The sequence below is a fragment of the Sminthopsis crassicaudata genome, chromosome 1, assembly GCF_048593235.1.
Source record: "Sminthopsis crassicaudata isolate SCR6 chromosome 1, ASM4859323v1, whole genome shotgun sequence".
NCBI lineage: Eukaryota > Metazoa > Chordata > Mammalia > Dasyuromorphia > Dasyuridae > Sminthopsis > Sminthopsis crassicaudata.
This window is the reverse complement of record NC_133617.1, coordinates 88,855,003-88,872,536: the sequence shown is the minus strand read 5'-3', so window position 1 is coordinate 88,872,536 and position 17,534 is coordinate 88,855,003.

The following is a 17,534-nucleotide window of genomic DNA, read 5'->3' as shown; positions in this document are numbered from 1 at the left end:
GGATATCAGCTACATGTTCTCCCGTTTCCCACATCAGTGTATGGATGGACACTGTTTTGTAGGCATTCTCAAAAGGTGAAATGGTCAAGCCTACTGTGCCTGGAGTCAAAGGATCCATAGGCTCAACAGGAACAGATTTCACTTCTCCAGGGAGTATCTCGGTAGTCTCTATTGCACACAACTCTATTTTTCCTAATTGCAATCCCTTTCTTCCATCTGATTGCCTTTTGGCTGATTGATCATGTCTTAAAATTCTCTGGATGTAACCTCGGCTGCCATCATGCCCCACTTGAGGGGCTGCAGCTGGGCCCTGCCTCTTATTTCCCTGGGTCAATCTACATTCAGAGGCCCAGTGGAGATCCTTGTGACACTTTGGAGATGGAGTTTTAGGTCTTCTCTTACCCTGTCTTCTCACATAACTCCATACCTACACTGAGCTCTTAGATGTCCAATTTTTCTACATTGAAAACATCACTGAGTTTCTCTAGAAGTCCCTTGCCAGGAGGGACCCTGTCTTTCCACGTTCATCATCGTCTGGGTGTAAAAAGCATTTGTTCCCACTGTAGCACAGTGTCTTATGATCTCCTCTAAAGGAGCATCTTTTTCTAACCCCCATAGAATTCTTTGCAAATCTCATTGGCATTTTCCTTAGCCAGATGTCTGGTCATTATTTCTGTAGCTGCATTTTCTCCAATAGTTCTTTTGACAGCAGTTTGCAAACGTCCCACAAAATCTGCAAAAGGTTCATTGGGACCTTGCTCTTTTTTAGTGAAAGCCTCTCCGCGATCTTTCTGTCCAGGGAGGACACCCCAAGCTTTTATTGCAGCCTTAGCAATTTGTACATATATTGTCATGGTATAATTAATCTGTTCTGAATTCTCTCCATACTGACCTTCACCAGCTAAGTGCTAAAAAGTGAATTGTGTGTTAACTCCTATTTGCAAATTGCATCTAACTTGGATTTTAAATAATTCACGAAACTGCAAGCCATAACAAATTTTCTCCAGGTTTTAGGCATGTCCTTGCTATGGATTTCAATTCATTTGAGGTCAGGACTTCATAAGACAAAGCATCTAGTAACATTTTAACATAAGCTGATGTAGCCCCATAAAGGGTACAACCTTTTTTCAAATCTTTAATTTTATTCAAATCTAAAGGTGCATATCTTCTCCTTTTTTGACCTAAAGAGTCAATATCTTCAATCACAGGATATGCATGTATAAAATCACTTATATCCTATCCTTCTCTCTTAGCTTTAACCAATGCTTTTTCTAATCTTGGCATAGGCTTAGGCTCCTTCACAGGCGATTCTGTTTGTGTTTCTGCCTCTTCCCCTCCTCCTTCTTGCTCCACCCCTGAAGGGTTAATTGAGGGAGGAGATGGGAAATGCTCCTGTTGATCAGAATTATTTGACTAGTACATAGTATTGGTATTTATAGTATACAATTACACAAGATGGTAAATAAGAAGGGTGAATTAAATGATCACTATATTCCTCTCGATGATATATTAATCATTTCATGAGAATAGCTTTTTTTTTTTTTTTTTTTTTATTCCTTTGTGCTTCCCAGTCAGGTGCAGCTATTTTGGGATGGAAGGCTAAGAAATGACAAGATAGAATACTTTCCCTGAGTTTGGGAAGATAAATCTGTGGCCATTACCAAGAGCAAAATAGAACTCTTGAGCATTAGTTGGTGGCTATAGGAAGCTGAAGCCAGCAACACAATTGACTGGAACCTGAGGAAGGGAAGCTGTTTTACTGACCTGAATGGTCTACAGATAGAAAAGTGAGGTTTCTTCTACTAAGGAGACTACAGATTCAGAGAAGGAAACACTGAGATGATCAGATTTCTGAGCTGATGCCTCTTTGCAGAGACATTCAAGTCAATTTTTCAAACCCTAAATTTTTTCAAAAACACAATTTTTCAAACCTGTAATTAATCAAAGCCAACTAAGTATTCAACCTTGATATTGGAGACTGAAGTGGGGAGACATCAACAAGAAAAGGAAAGACCATCAAAAAGAGCGAATAATATATTGCTGTTTATTTTTATAGTTGTTTAATAGAACCATTGTTTGTTGATACTTGTTAAGTTGTAATGGTTATAGGAGATTAGAGAAGACACTGAAATTTAGTGTTCATTAGGCCTCTCACTCAATTTTATGATTTTGTGTAAATATAGATGTTAGAGGGATAGATAGACAGATACATATACATATATATATATATATATTTATATATATATATATAAATTTTATATAATTTATATATACATATTCAAACATATATATATATATATATATATATATATATATATATATATATATATATATATATATATATATATATATCATACGTATATATATGGGATATAAATACATACATACGTAGTTGTGCATATGTAACATTCCCAGTAGCCACACTCCAGGAATCCATCTTGGCAGAAGGGCTAAATTAGGTTGAGGGCGGTTGACAAGCCTCACATCTGTCAATGAGTTAGTGGAGTGTCTACCCCAAGCATGTGAAGACTTACCCCAGTGGAACTGATGGATGAGAAGTATTTGTTCCAATGATAATGATGGCTGAAGCAGCTACTTTTGGAGTATTTTGGCCCTGATCAGACATTAAAGACAGCAAGGTCATCCACCACATCCTGGTTCATCATCAGGCTTTTGCCTTCTCACTAGGCTTCATTGATTCTGGGGAAAAGAGTAAGGCTGATGACTGGGCAAACACTGTCTCAAGTAAATCCACTTCACATATAAATCAGCATATCACCCCTAGAAGTCACTAGTTCTCTACAAAAATGAAGGACAAACAATAACACAACCATAAACACTTATATATATCCACATATTTCTTCTTTGAAATTATAAACACACACATATACACATATTATTCCTAATATTATATATGTGGTTATATTTGTACATACTCACATGTGCATATACATATATATATATATACATATATATATGTACATATATATATTCACCCATTCTAATATTAAATTTAAAGATGTCTTCTAGCATTGTTTTCTAATATGTAAGATGCAGGAATATATGTTGCATTCTTGAACTAGAATCCTGAAGTATGCTAGATGACAAAACCTGGCCCCTTACAAAATGAAGTACCTTATAATTTTATATTCCCCTCAAATGCCATATGAGCTCATTTTGAAGGAAATATAAACCTAGTACTTTGGGTTCTTCCTTCAGTCTGGATTAAATTTGTGACAGAAGAAGGAAACAGATATGCTGAGTATGGAGATTGGGACATTTTAGGTTTTTCTGATATCTGATCATCTGCTTAGATCTCTTTAAAGTGATGTATATCTATGTGTCTCTGTGTGTTTCACTTTCTTTTTTTCTTCCTAATCAATGTAATTCAAATAGACTAAAATGATGTTGATGCTACTGTTTCGTTCTCTTGTGTTCCTTTTCTCAAAGTCTCAGTTTCTCAAAGAAAACTCCACTTCTAGGTCTGTAAGCTATCCTCTCACTTCCTCATCAATGAAATCATAAAATGATAAAGAAATAAGTTAATGTTGGCTGTTAGAAAATATAGTTGAATTAAGAAGGATGAAGCCCAATTAGAGATACTGTTCTCATTGGAATTCCTGCTGATTTTTATTTTTTGAAAGTATGTAGGAACACAAAGGAAAGAAAAAAGGGATTTTTGAAGCTCTAGATAGAATGGATTAGTAGGCAAAATTTTTTCTTTGGTCCATGCTCAATCCCTACCCAAGGTATATTGAAAAATTTCCTAAATCAGGATTTATAAAGCCCAAGTTCAAATCTCTTCTCTGCTACTGGCTAATAATAATAGCTGACATTTATATTTAAATTTAATGTTTGCAAATTTGTTTTAATGGACTAAACACTGGTATACGGGGTCAAGCAATCAATTAGTAGTCAGTTTTTATCAAGTCCCTTGTACACTAGAGATTGATGAGGAACCTGAAGCTAAGGTAAGTGTTTTGCCCATGATCATACTGCTAGCTTTGTAGAGGTAGAATTCAAACCAAATCCCTAAGGACTCCATGCCTATGTAGACCTCTACTTGTGTGTCCTGAGCCATTTACAGAGTATTTCTAATCTTTATGTGTTCATTGAAATGATTGAACTCCAGATTACAAATTTATGCTTGGGAAATAGTCATCTATATTCTAATCATAACAATTATGAAAAAGGTGACTTGTACTAATATAAAGTAATGAAAATACATTAAGAAATTAATGTCTTCACATCTCCAAAACTGTTTTCATTGTATATTCTGTTTCTCTGAATGAACAGCTTTCTATATATATATTTTTTTTATTCTTCCCCCAAACTCCCATGTTTCCTTCTTGCCTGTGTCAAGTGTTGTCCCATATTTTACTGGAAAAAATGGCCTTTCACAACCTATTCTCCACTTCTCTTCATCTCACATCAGTGAGATTCCATCCATCATTCTGTCCTGTTTCTCTCTGACATGAAGAAGAGATTCTACTGTTTGCTAATGCAAACTCTTCTGAATGCACAAGTAGTTCCATTTTTATCTCATCTAATTATTTTCTCACTAATTTTTAATTAGGTAATATAGGCAGTTTGCTGGCTTCTTCTCTACTGTGTGGTATACAGCACATCTACCTTGACTGCTTGGTCACCATCTTAGTCATTGTTTTCACTTCCTGCCCCCCTGTTCTTTGTGATTGTGAATATGACAAGCTGCTAAATTGGACTCTGCCTCAATTTTAAGCAATAGGAATGAGAGATATTTCTAAAATGTTACTGGGATGCCTTCTCCTTCCCTCAGACAATTACTTTGAAAGTTTTAAACTTCTATTTTCTCTTGCCTTTTCCCTCTTCCCCTTTAAGTCTTATTAATTTTATTTGTTTTCCTCCAATCTTTGCTTCCATCTGTCTGCTGTTGACGTCCTTTATCATGTCCTATTTTCTCTGAATGTCAGTCTCCAATCCTGCACATACCCACATTGTACTAAATCAAGTATTTTGGCTTATCTCTGTATAGCTGTTGCTATGTTTATGTTATTTCTTTATGGGGGGCAGGGAAGATTGTACCTTCTTTGACTCTGACCTTTTTTTTTTCCTTTTTCTCAAACTTTTACTGCTAAATGTATAGATAATCGTTTTGCCTGAAACATTTTAAAAATTACTTCCCCTTTTTTCCATCAGGGCTCCAGTTAACTTTTCAATGTCATATAATACATATTTCCAAAAAAATTTAAATTAGAAGATTCCAGTGTTTGAGGAAGTCTTAGGATTACAGATTAGCATCTTCATGTTAAAAGGTGATCATTTAAAAGTGTGCTTCACATAAAAAGGCAGTCTGGTGTTGTGGGAATTCCCAATATTCTGTAACAAGTGGTATTATGGAAAGAATATTGATTCTCTCTTCAGTTCCTGTAAGGATTCTGGAAGCTATGACTATGTTGGGACAACATAGAACACAGCTGTATATACTCACCCTATCTTTCTCACTAAAGATCAAAAGTTTGCAAAAGACAAAATGCATACCTTATTTAAAAGTGGCAATTATATTTGTTGCACTTTTATTTGGAAAGAATGTCAGAATTCTCCTCTATGATTTTAGAGTTGGCAGAGATGATCTAGCTTTTCTTAGTACCCCTAGTATTGGTGCTATTAGTTTTTCAGTTAATGAAAAATTCAAGGAGATAATCATTAAGATTTGTTTGGTTCTTTTGACTAAACATTTTTGTAGCATTTAAAAAAAATTCTGAACTCATTAACACACACACACACACACACTCTCACACACATATACACACATTCATGTGCATCTATAAGGTAGTCCAGAGTAATAATTCTGTTTCTAACACTAAATAATTCAGCTTCTACCACTACTTGTCTATGAGTTCTTAAGGAAAATTACTTTTTTCTGTTCAGGAGGATCACAATGAAAAAAAATTATAATAAGATTATTTAGCATATTCAAATTTTCAAAGTACTTTACAAATATTATCTAATTTATTCCTCACAACAACTATAGGAGGTAAGTTCTATTAATATCCCTATTTTATAGATGAGGTACCTCAATCAAATAGAAGTTAATTAACTTGTCAAAGTTACAGAGCTAGTAATTGTCTGAGATTGTATTTGATTTCAGATTTTTCTGATGTCAAATTCAATGTGCGACCAAAATGCCTCAATGGTAATCATAGTTTTACAGAACTTGAAGTTTGATCTCTGCTAATGTTCTACTTTTATGTTTCATTATGAAATCCAAGGATCTAATTTGTCAGATAAGGAACTGAATCTTGCTTGAAGTCAAAAGGTAGTATATGATAGGGCAAGTATACATACCCAAGTTTCTAGGAATCCAAATTAATCTTCCTTCTATAATTACCTCCCATAAAGGGATATATTGATGACAATGATTGATGTATTTGATAAGTTCCTAAAGTTATTGTGGAAAGGAGACATAGAGGGCAAGGGATGGGAAGGATGGGAAGGGAAGGGAAAGGAAGAGAAAGGGAAAAGGAAGGGAGAGGGAAAAGGAAGGGAGAAGGAAAAGGAAGGGGGAAGGGAAAAGGGAAGAGAAGGGAAGAAGAAAGAGAAAGGAGGAGGGAAGGAAAGGGAAAGAGAAAAGGAAAGGGAAAGAGAAAAGAAAAGGGAAGAGGAAAAGAGAAAAGAGGGGAAAGGGAAAAAAGTTTCTTTGCCTCTGAAAACACTGAAGCTGGAATGACTCTGAATGAGTATTTTTAATTTTTAATTTAATTCAATTCAATTCAAATTTAATTCATCCTTTTTTTTTTTTTTTTTGAGGCTAGGGTTAAGTGACTTGCCTAAGGTCACACAGCTAGGAAGTGTTAAGTGTCTGAGACCAGATTTGAACTCAGGTCCTCCTGAATTCAAGGCTGGTGCTCTATCCACTGTGCCACCTAGCTGCCCCCTCCAATTTAATTCAAAAAAATTTAATTCAAACATTTTCTTCTGTAGCTCCATGTGTCAATCCTACTGAAGATAGATAGCATTTAGAAAGAGAGGTCTAATGGTAGCTTTTGTTCTGTTTTAATTATCTGTTATATCAAATACAGAATTGAATAGTCTAAGGATGAAGCTATCTCCACTACTGAATTACCTCTGAATGAGATGAGGTGAGATCTCTCAAGACAGTTGCGAAAATCGAGTAAGGCTTCATCTACTTCAGAGTTCCAGTAGGCCTGAAGGACTCTGAAGTTTGAGCAAAGGGCATTGCCTTCCCCTCCTATGATATCATCTCCCTATTTCATCCAAATATGGGCAACTATGTACTTATTGGTCAAGTTCAATTTCATGGGTAGATCTCTTGTTTAGAATGTAAGACTCTCAGCCAATGAGGATGAGGGTCAGTGGTGGGAGGGGGCGTTTTGCATTAGGGATTAGAGGTGCTGTCCTGCCCACCGGAGGCACATCCTCTCTTCCATTGTCTACTCCAAGGGTGGGACGCCCTTCTCCTGAGAATGTACAATAAACTTTGCTTTTCTCTAGAGCTCTCTCCAGCTTTTTTTATTAAATGGTGTTCCCTCACCACTTCCGTACCACACACCTCAAAGTAGGGAAAATCTTGACTTGGCTTTTTAAAAGCAGGAGGAAACTGAACCTCACTATGTTTTTAAAAAGGTCTCATGCTGTCAGGTGTCAAAATCCAATAAGCTTCCCTCTTTAAGAGGGAGTTATTTACAGTATAGGGCTCCTGAAGGGGACACATTTACTGGTTCAGCGTCAATAATTTGAGAGAGGAAACATTTTCTCACAAAGGACAAAAAGGTTGTCAATATCCTGAGGTAAGTATCCCTTCCAGAGGTAGAACATTTTCTTTGGTTATTGCTAGAGGTAAAAATGAGCTTCTTCACCAATTCTGTAAAAACATGTAGGTTTTATAACCAATCAAAAGTTGAAGTTAAATTTAAATTAAATCTTGATTCAGGATGATTTCTGAATGGGATAAAGGAAGCAAATGACAGAACTTGAACTAACATTGAATATATACAGAAAATTTTATATACTTACATACAGAGAAATATAGACACACCTTTTTGAACCAACTTGACTCCGATAAACCTCCATCATGAATTAGTTTACCAAACATTCCTCTAGCAGCCATCATTTTAGATAGTAATAACAGTTCAATGGATATCTAAAGATGTATATATGTGTGTACACATGTATGGTCACAGGCATAAAGGTAGATTTGTATACCGTAATATTCTTTCACTAATGCTTTACTCTAATCCTCTCTTATAATGTATGAAGGTAGCCCTGGCTTCTTGTAATCTGTGCCAAAACAGAATAAAATCAGGCAGGTTTTGCCAAGCTGAGAAAGACTCAATGGAATCCAGAGATCAATGACTACTATCTAAGGACCAGCCTTACTAACAGAAGGGTCACTAACAAAGTGTTGACCACAAGGGAATAAATTCACTTGACCATAACAATTGCTAAAATTATCTACTAAAGGAGAAATATGTTATTCTGTTTCAGTGGAGGAAGCATTCACAAGGAAGTATGGGGTTTTTGGATTATTATTTGTATGTATGTATGTATATGTACGTGCATGAATGTGTGTGTAAATGAAATAACATAGTAAGCCATTAAGCATGGGAAGGGTATTCCTCCTTTCATTTTTCTTTCTTTCTTCCTTCTTTCCTGCCTTCCACACGGCCTACTTCCTATCTTTCCTTCCTGCCTGCCTTTCATTTATTCCCAAATAATGCCTTTTATATTTATAGCTAACTTCATGTATTTATCAATGACAGCAAATGGAAATATATCCATGAAACATTTCTATGCACATATTAATGTTTTCTATTAAATTTAATTAATTACATTGATCTTTACAATAAACAAAGTTTGTTACATATAATGTCTCTGTTGATCTACTGTTGAGCCTTAAATTTAAAAGTTCAAGAATAAGCAATGACCTAAGAATATTTCTTTGACTTTCAATTTTATTAATAATTTCTCAGAGGGTTGATACTGGGTCCTCTCAGGATTTAAATATTTACTGTGGGGCGTAAGGGTGGCATTTTTCTAATAATATAAATCATAAGCCTCCCACCAGAGTGTTTCTCCATTATCAGTTTACGTCAATTAGTCAATCATCAGATTGAATTGGCTTTTAGAAATAAGTATTTACTAGAGTGCTATAATTGTTACAAAGCATACCACCAAATAGCTGTAATGAACTTCCCCGTTAGTACATATAGGACCCTAGGGAAAGGAGGTTCAAGATTAGAGAGAATAATACAAAGAATAACTCACAGGAGCTGAAAGTCCTTTTTGCTGGAGTCTTCAAAATGTTCTCCTTAGGCACAGGGTATTTTTTCTAAATGGGATAATGGTAAGAATCTTGATTTTACATTTATTCATATTGTCCAATATAGCTTTGATTCAAGATGAAGATACAATTGCCAGCTTTTTCTATTTCAGGAATATTGCTTGGATGACTAGGGAAAGCCTGTATTCTTTCATCTTCTGAAATTGCATAACTCCTCATCTGTGGGGGAAAAGGGTGATTTGATACTGAATGTCTAAGATGAAGATATTTAATCTTATCCTCCTAACCAATTCTTTTTTTTCTTCTTCTTCTTCTTTTTCTTTTCAGGAACATGATTAGTATTTTTTCTAAAATAATAATAGCTTTTTATTTTTTCAGAATGCATGCAAAGATAGTTTTTAACATGCACCCTTTCAAAGCCTGGTGTTCCAATTTTTTCCCTTCCCCATCACCTCGCTCCTTTAGATAGCAATTATCCAATATAGCTTAAACATGTGCCATTCTTCTAAACACTTCCATTTTTAAAATGCTGCCCAAGAAAAATCAAATCAAAAGGGAAAATCAAACAAACAAGCAAACAAACAACAACAAAAATGGTGAAAACTATATGTTGTGATTCACATTTAGTTCCCATAGTCCTCTCTCTGGATCTCTCTCCTTCACAAGTCTATTGGAACTGACCTGAATCACTTAATTGTTGAAAAGAGCCAAATGCATCACAGTTTAATCATCACATCATCTTGCTGCTGCATACAGTGTTCTCTTGGGTCTGTTCACTTCACTTAGCATCAGTTCCTCTAAGTGTCTCCAGCCCTCTCTGAAATCATCCTGTTGATCGTTTCTTAAAGAACAATAATATTCCATAACATTTACACACCAAAACTTATTCAGCCATTCTTCAACTGAGGGGCATCCACTCAATTTCCAGTTCTTTACCACTACAAAAAGGACTTATATAAACATTCTTGCACATATGGGTCTTTTCCCCTTTTTTATGATCTCTTTGGGATACAGATCCAGTAGAAACACTGCTAAATCAAAGGGTATGCACAGTTTGATAGTTGATACACAGTTTGGACATAGTTCTAATAACCAATTATTTTTTAAAGTCTGGACTTTTTTTTTCTCCTCACATAAACATTTTGGGTTTTTAACTGTTTTGTTATTTTATTTAAAGTAGCAGATCACAACCAAATTTCTCAGTCAATCTGAACAGACTTTCTTATGTACTCATATTAAATACATTTCCACTAATTCATTGCAGGATTTATTCACATATTGCTCATACTTCTGATTGATTGATTATATTGAGATATATTATTTAAAAAAAAGTCTCATTCCCTAGAGTCTTTGCTTACTTTAAATAGGATTGGAATAACTGATAACATCATTCAATGATCTCCAAAAGATATATTTTCATTTTATAGATTAGGAAATCTAAGCTAGGAAGAATTAAGTTATTTGTCTAAGTGAATTGTTGAACTGGAATTTGAATCTAAGTACCCTGATCTTAGAAAATAAGAGAGCTTACAAGGGACTACAGAAGGATGACTATCTTAAGTTTCAGAGGAAAAAATACTAGTGCTATTTGTAACTATAGACCATTAAGTTTTATCATAGAAATTTTCAATATAATACAAATTATTAAATAAATGGTTTTGAGAAATTCAAAGAATTTAACCACTGTAGAGATTTAGTATAACTTAATGAAGATTATGTCATAAAAGAAAAAGACTTTTTTTTTAAATGATACATTATGAAAAGTTAATGTGCCATAATAGATAAAGCACTCATTGCATAGTAAGGAAGAACCAGGTTTAAATTTTGTCTTTGATAATTACTTTTTCTAAGAGTCTAGGTAAGCCTCTTGTTGTTTTAGAATCCAAATAATGGTAAAAATAGGACCTTGTGTTTAATATAACAATTCATAAAGAACAATTGAAGTTTATTGAATAAAGCACTGATGTGGTCAAATATTAAATTGGGATGTATACACCAGTGAAATCATGGTTCTGCCCTTTAAGTCTTTAAATGTTACTACTAAAATTTTTGAAAAGAAACATGTCCTTGGTGTTTTATAGTTACACACACACACATACACTATCCAATTTAATTATTATAACAACCCTTATAGGTAAGGAGTTCAAGTTATAAAATCCTTGTTTTGTTTTGGAGGGGGATATAATTACCAAAGGTCCCATTAGATAGATTAAATGTCCTAGCTGCATAGCTAGTTAACAGCAGAACTGAAGAAAAAGCAAAGATCTTCTGATTCCTATTTGCATGCCAGCCAATCAGCATGTGGCTTATTTAAAGAAACTTGTGACTATCTCCCTCTCAGTAAATTTAGTTGGAAATATCAAAACTGTCATTACTGATCTAAAGATATTTTATATTAAATAGCTTATTATTTGCTTTTCAGATAGACATATTTTACACATTATGGGTCAAGAATCTCATTGGTAAATTTAATCAACAATAATTCTCTTTCTCCCACTATCTTCCTGATCCAGGGCAGTGTTTGAAAATGCCATTGCAAAGGAAGGGAAGAACTGCTCAATAAATTACTTCTAATGTGTGATAATTGGGAATTCTTTGCTTAGGAAAAAGTCCTTTCTTTTTTTTTTTTTTTTTTTTTTCCTTCCTTAAGAAACATACTTTCTCCCTATATAATTTGAGAAGTAAGATGGGCTTTTCAAACACTTTGAACTAGAAATTGAGGAACTAATCTTAGCTCTGCTTTTAAATAGCTATACATACTTGAGTAGCAATTTCTCTCTGACACTTAGTTTTCTCATCTGTATAATGAGCAGAGTTTCCCTTTAGACTTTCCTCTCACTTTCTAAACCTAAAGAGCTTCAGAATCCAAATTTATATCCACATGATCATAAACTGAAGAATAGTCTGGGTTTGAAACAAGGATTTTTCAGAGTTCCAAAGTCTAGGGAACAGAAATAAAAGAGAGGACCAAATATAGCAGCACAGATTGATAATGAGGAGATCAGATCTGGATCAGAAAGCTAAGTGGAAGAAATAGTAATGGACTGATTCTTGTTAAAAGTCATTTTTGCTTTTTTTTATGTCTATCCTTTGATTGCATTGTAACTGTGATTAACCTCCATTTGTTTTGAGTACAGTCCACCTCTTTGTATCCCCTGCTCTACATGGATGAAGGTTATTATCTCACACTTTTGAAGGCACTAGTAGAATGGCTAGGCTTATATCTTATTTTATATCCCATCAAAATTAGTTTCTCACTACTCTCTGACTTTAAGGCTTACAATAGACTTCCCACAGTAAGACAGCCAACAAACATTTATTAAGCACCTACTATATTCCAGGTGCTATACTGAGGGCTAGTGATACAAAGAAAAAGACAAAAGAAATTGATTCCTAATCTAATGGAGATAACATGCAAATTACTATGTACTGGCTATATATAGACAATGAATATAATACTAATCTCATTTTATAGTTGAAGTAAATAATGTTCAGGGAAATGATTTGTGGAGGATCATATTACAAATTAGAGCTGTGGTTAGAATTCAAATTCAGTTCTCTTTTGACCCTGAATTCACCCTTTTTTCTAAGACTGTTTCCTTGAAATATTCTTACTTAGAAGAGACATGTCTTCTAATCCTTGTTATTCTCATCATCCAAATTTGGCATGATCTTGTCTTCAAAGTGGAGACTAAACCAATGAAAATCTGATTAATATAGTTTATGATTTTCTACTCAAAGATTACTAGAGGAAACTGAGTTTCATAAACCAGCTAAAGTTTCATTTCTTAAGTTCCAGAGAGGAGTGGGTCAGCTGTTTTTGAAAGCCATTTTCCCTAGCTTTATGAAGTTACAGGGATGGCCGAAAATGAAGAGTAGTCCTTTCCAGGTAACATAGGATGAGTTGTAAAGTCTTGAAACACCTTTTCATTTAAATGTACATCCATTGGGGAGATCCCAATCATGAGTTATAGGACAAATCAAATGAAAAGCATATCTAAGGATTAAAAAGCCATTCCAGATGTTATTCCTAACATTTTAGCACAAAAATGGGGACAAAGTAATAAGCTTCTGAATAAGATAAACTGAGTGAAGACTTCTGATAAGAATGTGAACTTGACCTATGCTGTAATTGTGACGAGATTTTGCAATTTCAAGTTGAGGTATAGCTAAAAGCTGCAGGTTTTCCATTATCTTAGATTAAAACAAAAACAAAAACAAAAACATGTTTCTCCTCTCCCCCAGTCCCTTTTCATTAGCATTTAAGTACCTGCTACAGTAAAGGGTATGTTGTTGGCTAGTATTCTTTGTTTCTGAGTTCTGGGGAACTTCACAGCCAATGGAAGAAAAAGTCCCAAGGGAAGGTGAGGGCTTCTGGTTACAGTCTATATAATCTTGTGTTCTGCAGTTTGCACTTTGCACACCTCTACTGACACCTTGTCTGTTAGGAGTTACCCTTTCTCCCCAGATCATAATAAATGCTTTTTTGCTTTTTACCTTGAGAGTCTCTGATTTTAATTTGAGTAAGGTCACTGTCTTACATACTCTCTGTGTTACCAGGTTGCATTTTGCTCCTAACAAAGGATGTCTCAGAGAATTGCATCAGCTTGGCCCTGGTTAAATTCCAAACTCCAAATTCCCCAAAATCACCATATGAGATTATTAGGCTCAGTGAAGTTCAGAAAAATTAGCTGCCTTTTTTTTTTTCCTTTTGATCACATAGTTTGTAACTGGAAAATTTTGATTTGAAACCAGAACTTCTAATTGCCTTATAATCATAAGAAATTCTTTTTTTGCTTTTTTACTCTAAGAGGCTCTGGTTTTAATTTGAGTAAGGGTCACTATCCCACACAGTTTTGGGGGTTTGTAAAGGATATTTCCTTTTCATGAGGGGTCTTTCCTCAAGCAAATCTATGGGCAGGTGCCCTTTGGAAAATTAGCCATTGGTCCTTGGATTCAACTCAGAAGCTCCCTCTTCAATCTGGTAAATTCCCAAAGACAGACATTTGGAGAAAGCAAAATTGGAAGTAGGCTAGAGAAGATAGAGGATTAATTTGACTCAGGAGATAAGCTAGCTAAGAAATGTTTAAAATCAGATAAGTTATATACAACTTAGGTAAGGCAAAAACTAGTGAGGGTCCGGGAGAGATTCTAAGCAGTTAGAGTATATAAGAGGACTTTCCCTTTGACAAGTTAGCAGCCTGGGTGACTGGGACTGAGATTGGAAGACTTTAAGTGGTTAAGGTTTATTGGGAAACTCTAAGCGATTCATGTCTATAAGGATTCTCTTATTTTGCTTTGCCCCACTTGTTCAGAGAAATTGTTGATCCCCAGAAGTAAATTAAAGGGAGCCTTCCATATCCAATCAGGTTGGTTCCTATGGCTGCAGCTCCTGAATTCTCTACCTTACCTCCACCCCAAGTAAGGACCAAGAATGAGAATTTAATTAATTTAGAAAAGCAGTTTGCATTTGTGTGTGTATGAACCTGTGTTTTTGTCTTCTGTATTTCTCTTAGGAAGCTGAATTACAAAGGAAATATGATTATTGGGGATTTAAAAGACCTTGTTTTGTATGTAATTGGGCTTATGCAAATAGCTTTTAGCTAGAGAAAGGAAGGACTAGTTCTGATATAGGGAAAGTGTTTAACTGCCACATCAGAAAGAAAAAAAAAAAAAAAAAAAGAAACTGACATATTTCTGTGGAGCTACAACTGGCCAATTTGGGTCAGCAGAAATAAAGTTATAGAATTTGCTAAAATATTTTAGCAGATTTTGGGGGGTTTGAGACTAATGATTAAGTTGCTTGGCACTGTCTATCAGCTAACTTGAGTTAGTCTATGGTATTTTTAAGTAGGTTTGATTAACATGACTAAAAACCTCCTGAGGAACTGACCCTAAGGATTATAGAAAAACTGCAAAGGCCAGGCGGGGCAGGGGGGCTCTTTCTGGGATTTTTCATGCTTCTCTCCTTTGGAGAGGCTTGTGGAATCTGTCCTGGCTAGGCTATACTGGTGACCATGTCTGGCTTCTGGGGTTTGCGATGCTGACCCAACACCTTTGTCATGACCCTCCTGGGATTTCTGGCATGAAGGATGGACTAGTCCCTGTGCCCCAGACCTGAAGCCAGACAGCTCGGTTCAAATTTCTTTAACTCTCTCCCCCATAGAAAGGGACCTGTATGTGCCAAAATGTTTGTGGCAGCCCTTTTTGTAGTGGCTAGAAGCTGGAAGATGAATGGATGTCCATCAGTTGGAGAATGGTTGGGTAAATTATGGTATAAGAAGGTTATGGAATACTATTGCTCTGTAAGAAATGACCAGCAGGAGGAATACAGAGAGGCCTGGAGAGACTTACATCAACTGATGCTGAGTGAAACGAGCAGAACTCGGATTCTGATTCTGAAATTGTATGAGGTAATTACTATTAACTACTGAATGCTAAAATTGTGAATTCTGATTCTACTATTCTGATGTAAGATGTTAGAAATATGTGCATTAATGTCGAAGTATTGCTAAAAGTTTGCATCTCTATTTGATTTGATTTAAGTTAAGAAATTTAAATATTAAAACAAAGTTTAGTTTTCCTAAAGAGGTCACATGTTTGGATCTCCTAATTAGACCAAGTTGCTTTCTAAATTGTATTTTGGGTAATTTGTAAAGATTGTATGAGCTGTGCTTTAACATTTTCTCAGCCTTGCTGGATATGTGGCATAAATTTTATGAAATTTGATATAAAGTTCTTTAGATATTAAGGTTTTTCTTGCTTTCTCCCTTTAACAAAGAAGAAAAAGCAAAAAAAAAAAAATGGTGTATAAGAATATATGTAATTGCAAAATAAGTTGTATCTGAAAAGTGTGCAATATGTCTAAAGATAAATAAGAAGGGATTGAGGAGTTGTCCCTCTGGAAGGACTCCAGAATATTAAAGGTTGGTTTTACTGAAATGACAGCAGTGGGAAAAATGAGATATTTAATGCTTATAGGGAACCATTTAGGATAGGATGGGTTGAAGTTTCCCCTGAGTTCTGCTGCCTTAAAAGGGGTTAGTAGAATAACTTTGAAACAAATTGTACCTAAATACAATTGGGAGAGACCAAAGATTGTGATAATAGAACATACTTTACTTTTAAGGTTTTATAAGAAATAATGGGTAGGAATTGCAAACTGAGTGGCAATTCCATATAACTGAGCATTTGCTTTCATCAGGGAAAATGGAAAGAGTGAATCAGATTCCTAAGCAAAGGATTATTAAATTGATGTTAGAGATTAAATTGCTTTGGACCAAATTGTTGCCTATTGCTTTGTTAAAGAATTAAAACTATCCCCAGAAGTGATTTTCCCCATACAACACTGATTTACTTTATTTGTGAAGAAATAAGGAAGGACCCTCTTTTGAAACAAAGGATAAGTTTTTAAGGAATTACATACTGGCAGTGTCCTCAACCCTTTCAGCCCTTAATAAGCAAGGATCGCTGGCCCACACAATACTTTTGGAGTTTGCAGTTCCAAGAGATTGGGTACTGGAAGTCCTGGAAGAAGCAAAGAGGGAAGGACCTTACCAGATGTTACAAATGACTTAGACAGTATAGTCTGGAGGCTGAGAACACCAGGGTTAAAGGACCTGTGGAGGAACCTGTGGAGAACTATTAAGAACAATTTATAATCTCTAAAATCAACTTTGCACCAAAGCAATTAGGAATGTTTTGATGGGAGGGAGATTAATTGTGCTTAGAGGAATTTTAACACTATTGATGTTGTACCTGTTATTTATATTTCCAGAGAAGCTTACAGAGACTCCATCATTAGAGGAAGTTGAACTAACATTTGTTAGGATGAAGAAATTATTTTTATTAATTTTGATAAGAGTTCTTTAGTGTGAAATTAGGGCACTATATTTTATATTCTATGTGTCATTTTAAAGCTGTTCTCATTGTTTAGGGAGATTCTGAGAAGACTGGTCTATTCTTTTATCCCTTTGAAAATAGTAAATACCTGAGAATGTTTGGCTCTAAATTGGTTATTGAGCATCTTAAAGTAAAATGATTTGTGTAATGTTGAATTTAAAATCATCTACTTAGATATGAAGATAAACTAAACTTTCTAGGATGAATCTTTTACTGTTATTAATTTTACAGTCAATACTAATTTAGGATAGGTGATTCTTGAGATCTAAATTTACCTGAAGCTTTGATTAATGAGATTTGCTATTTGCAATAAAATCTTTTGGGAGCATAGCTGATATTACTTGGAGTT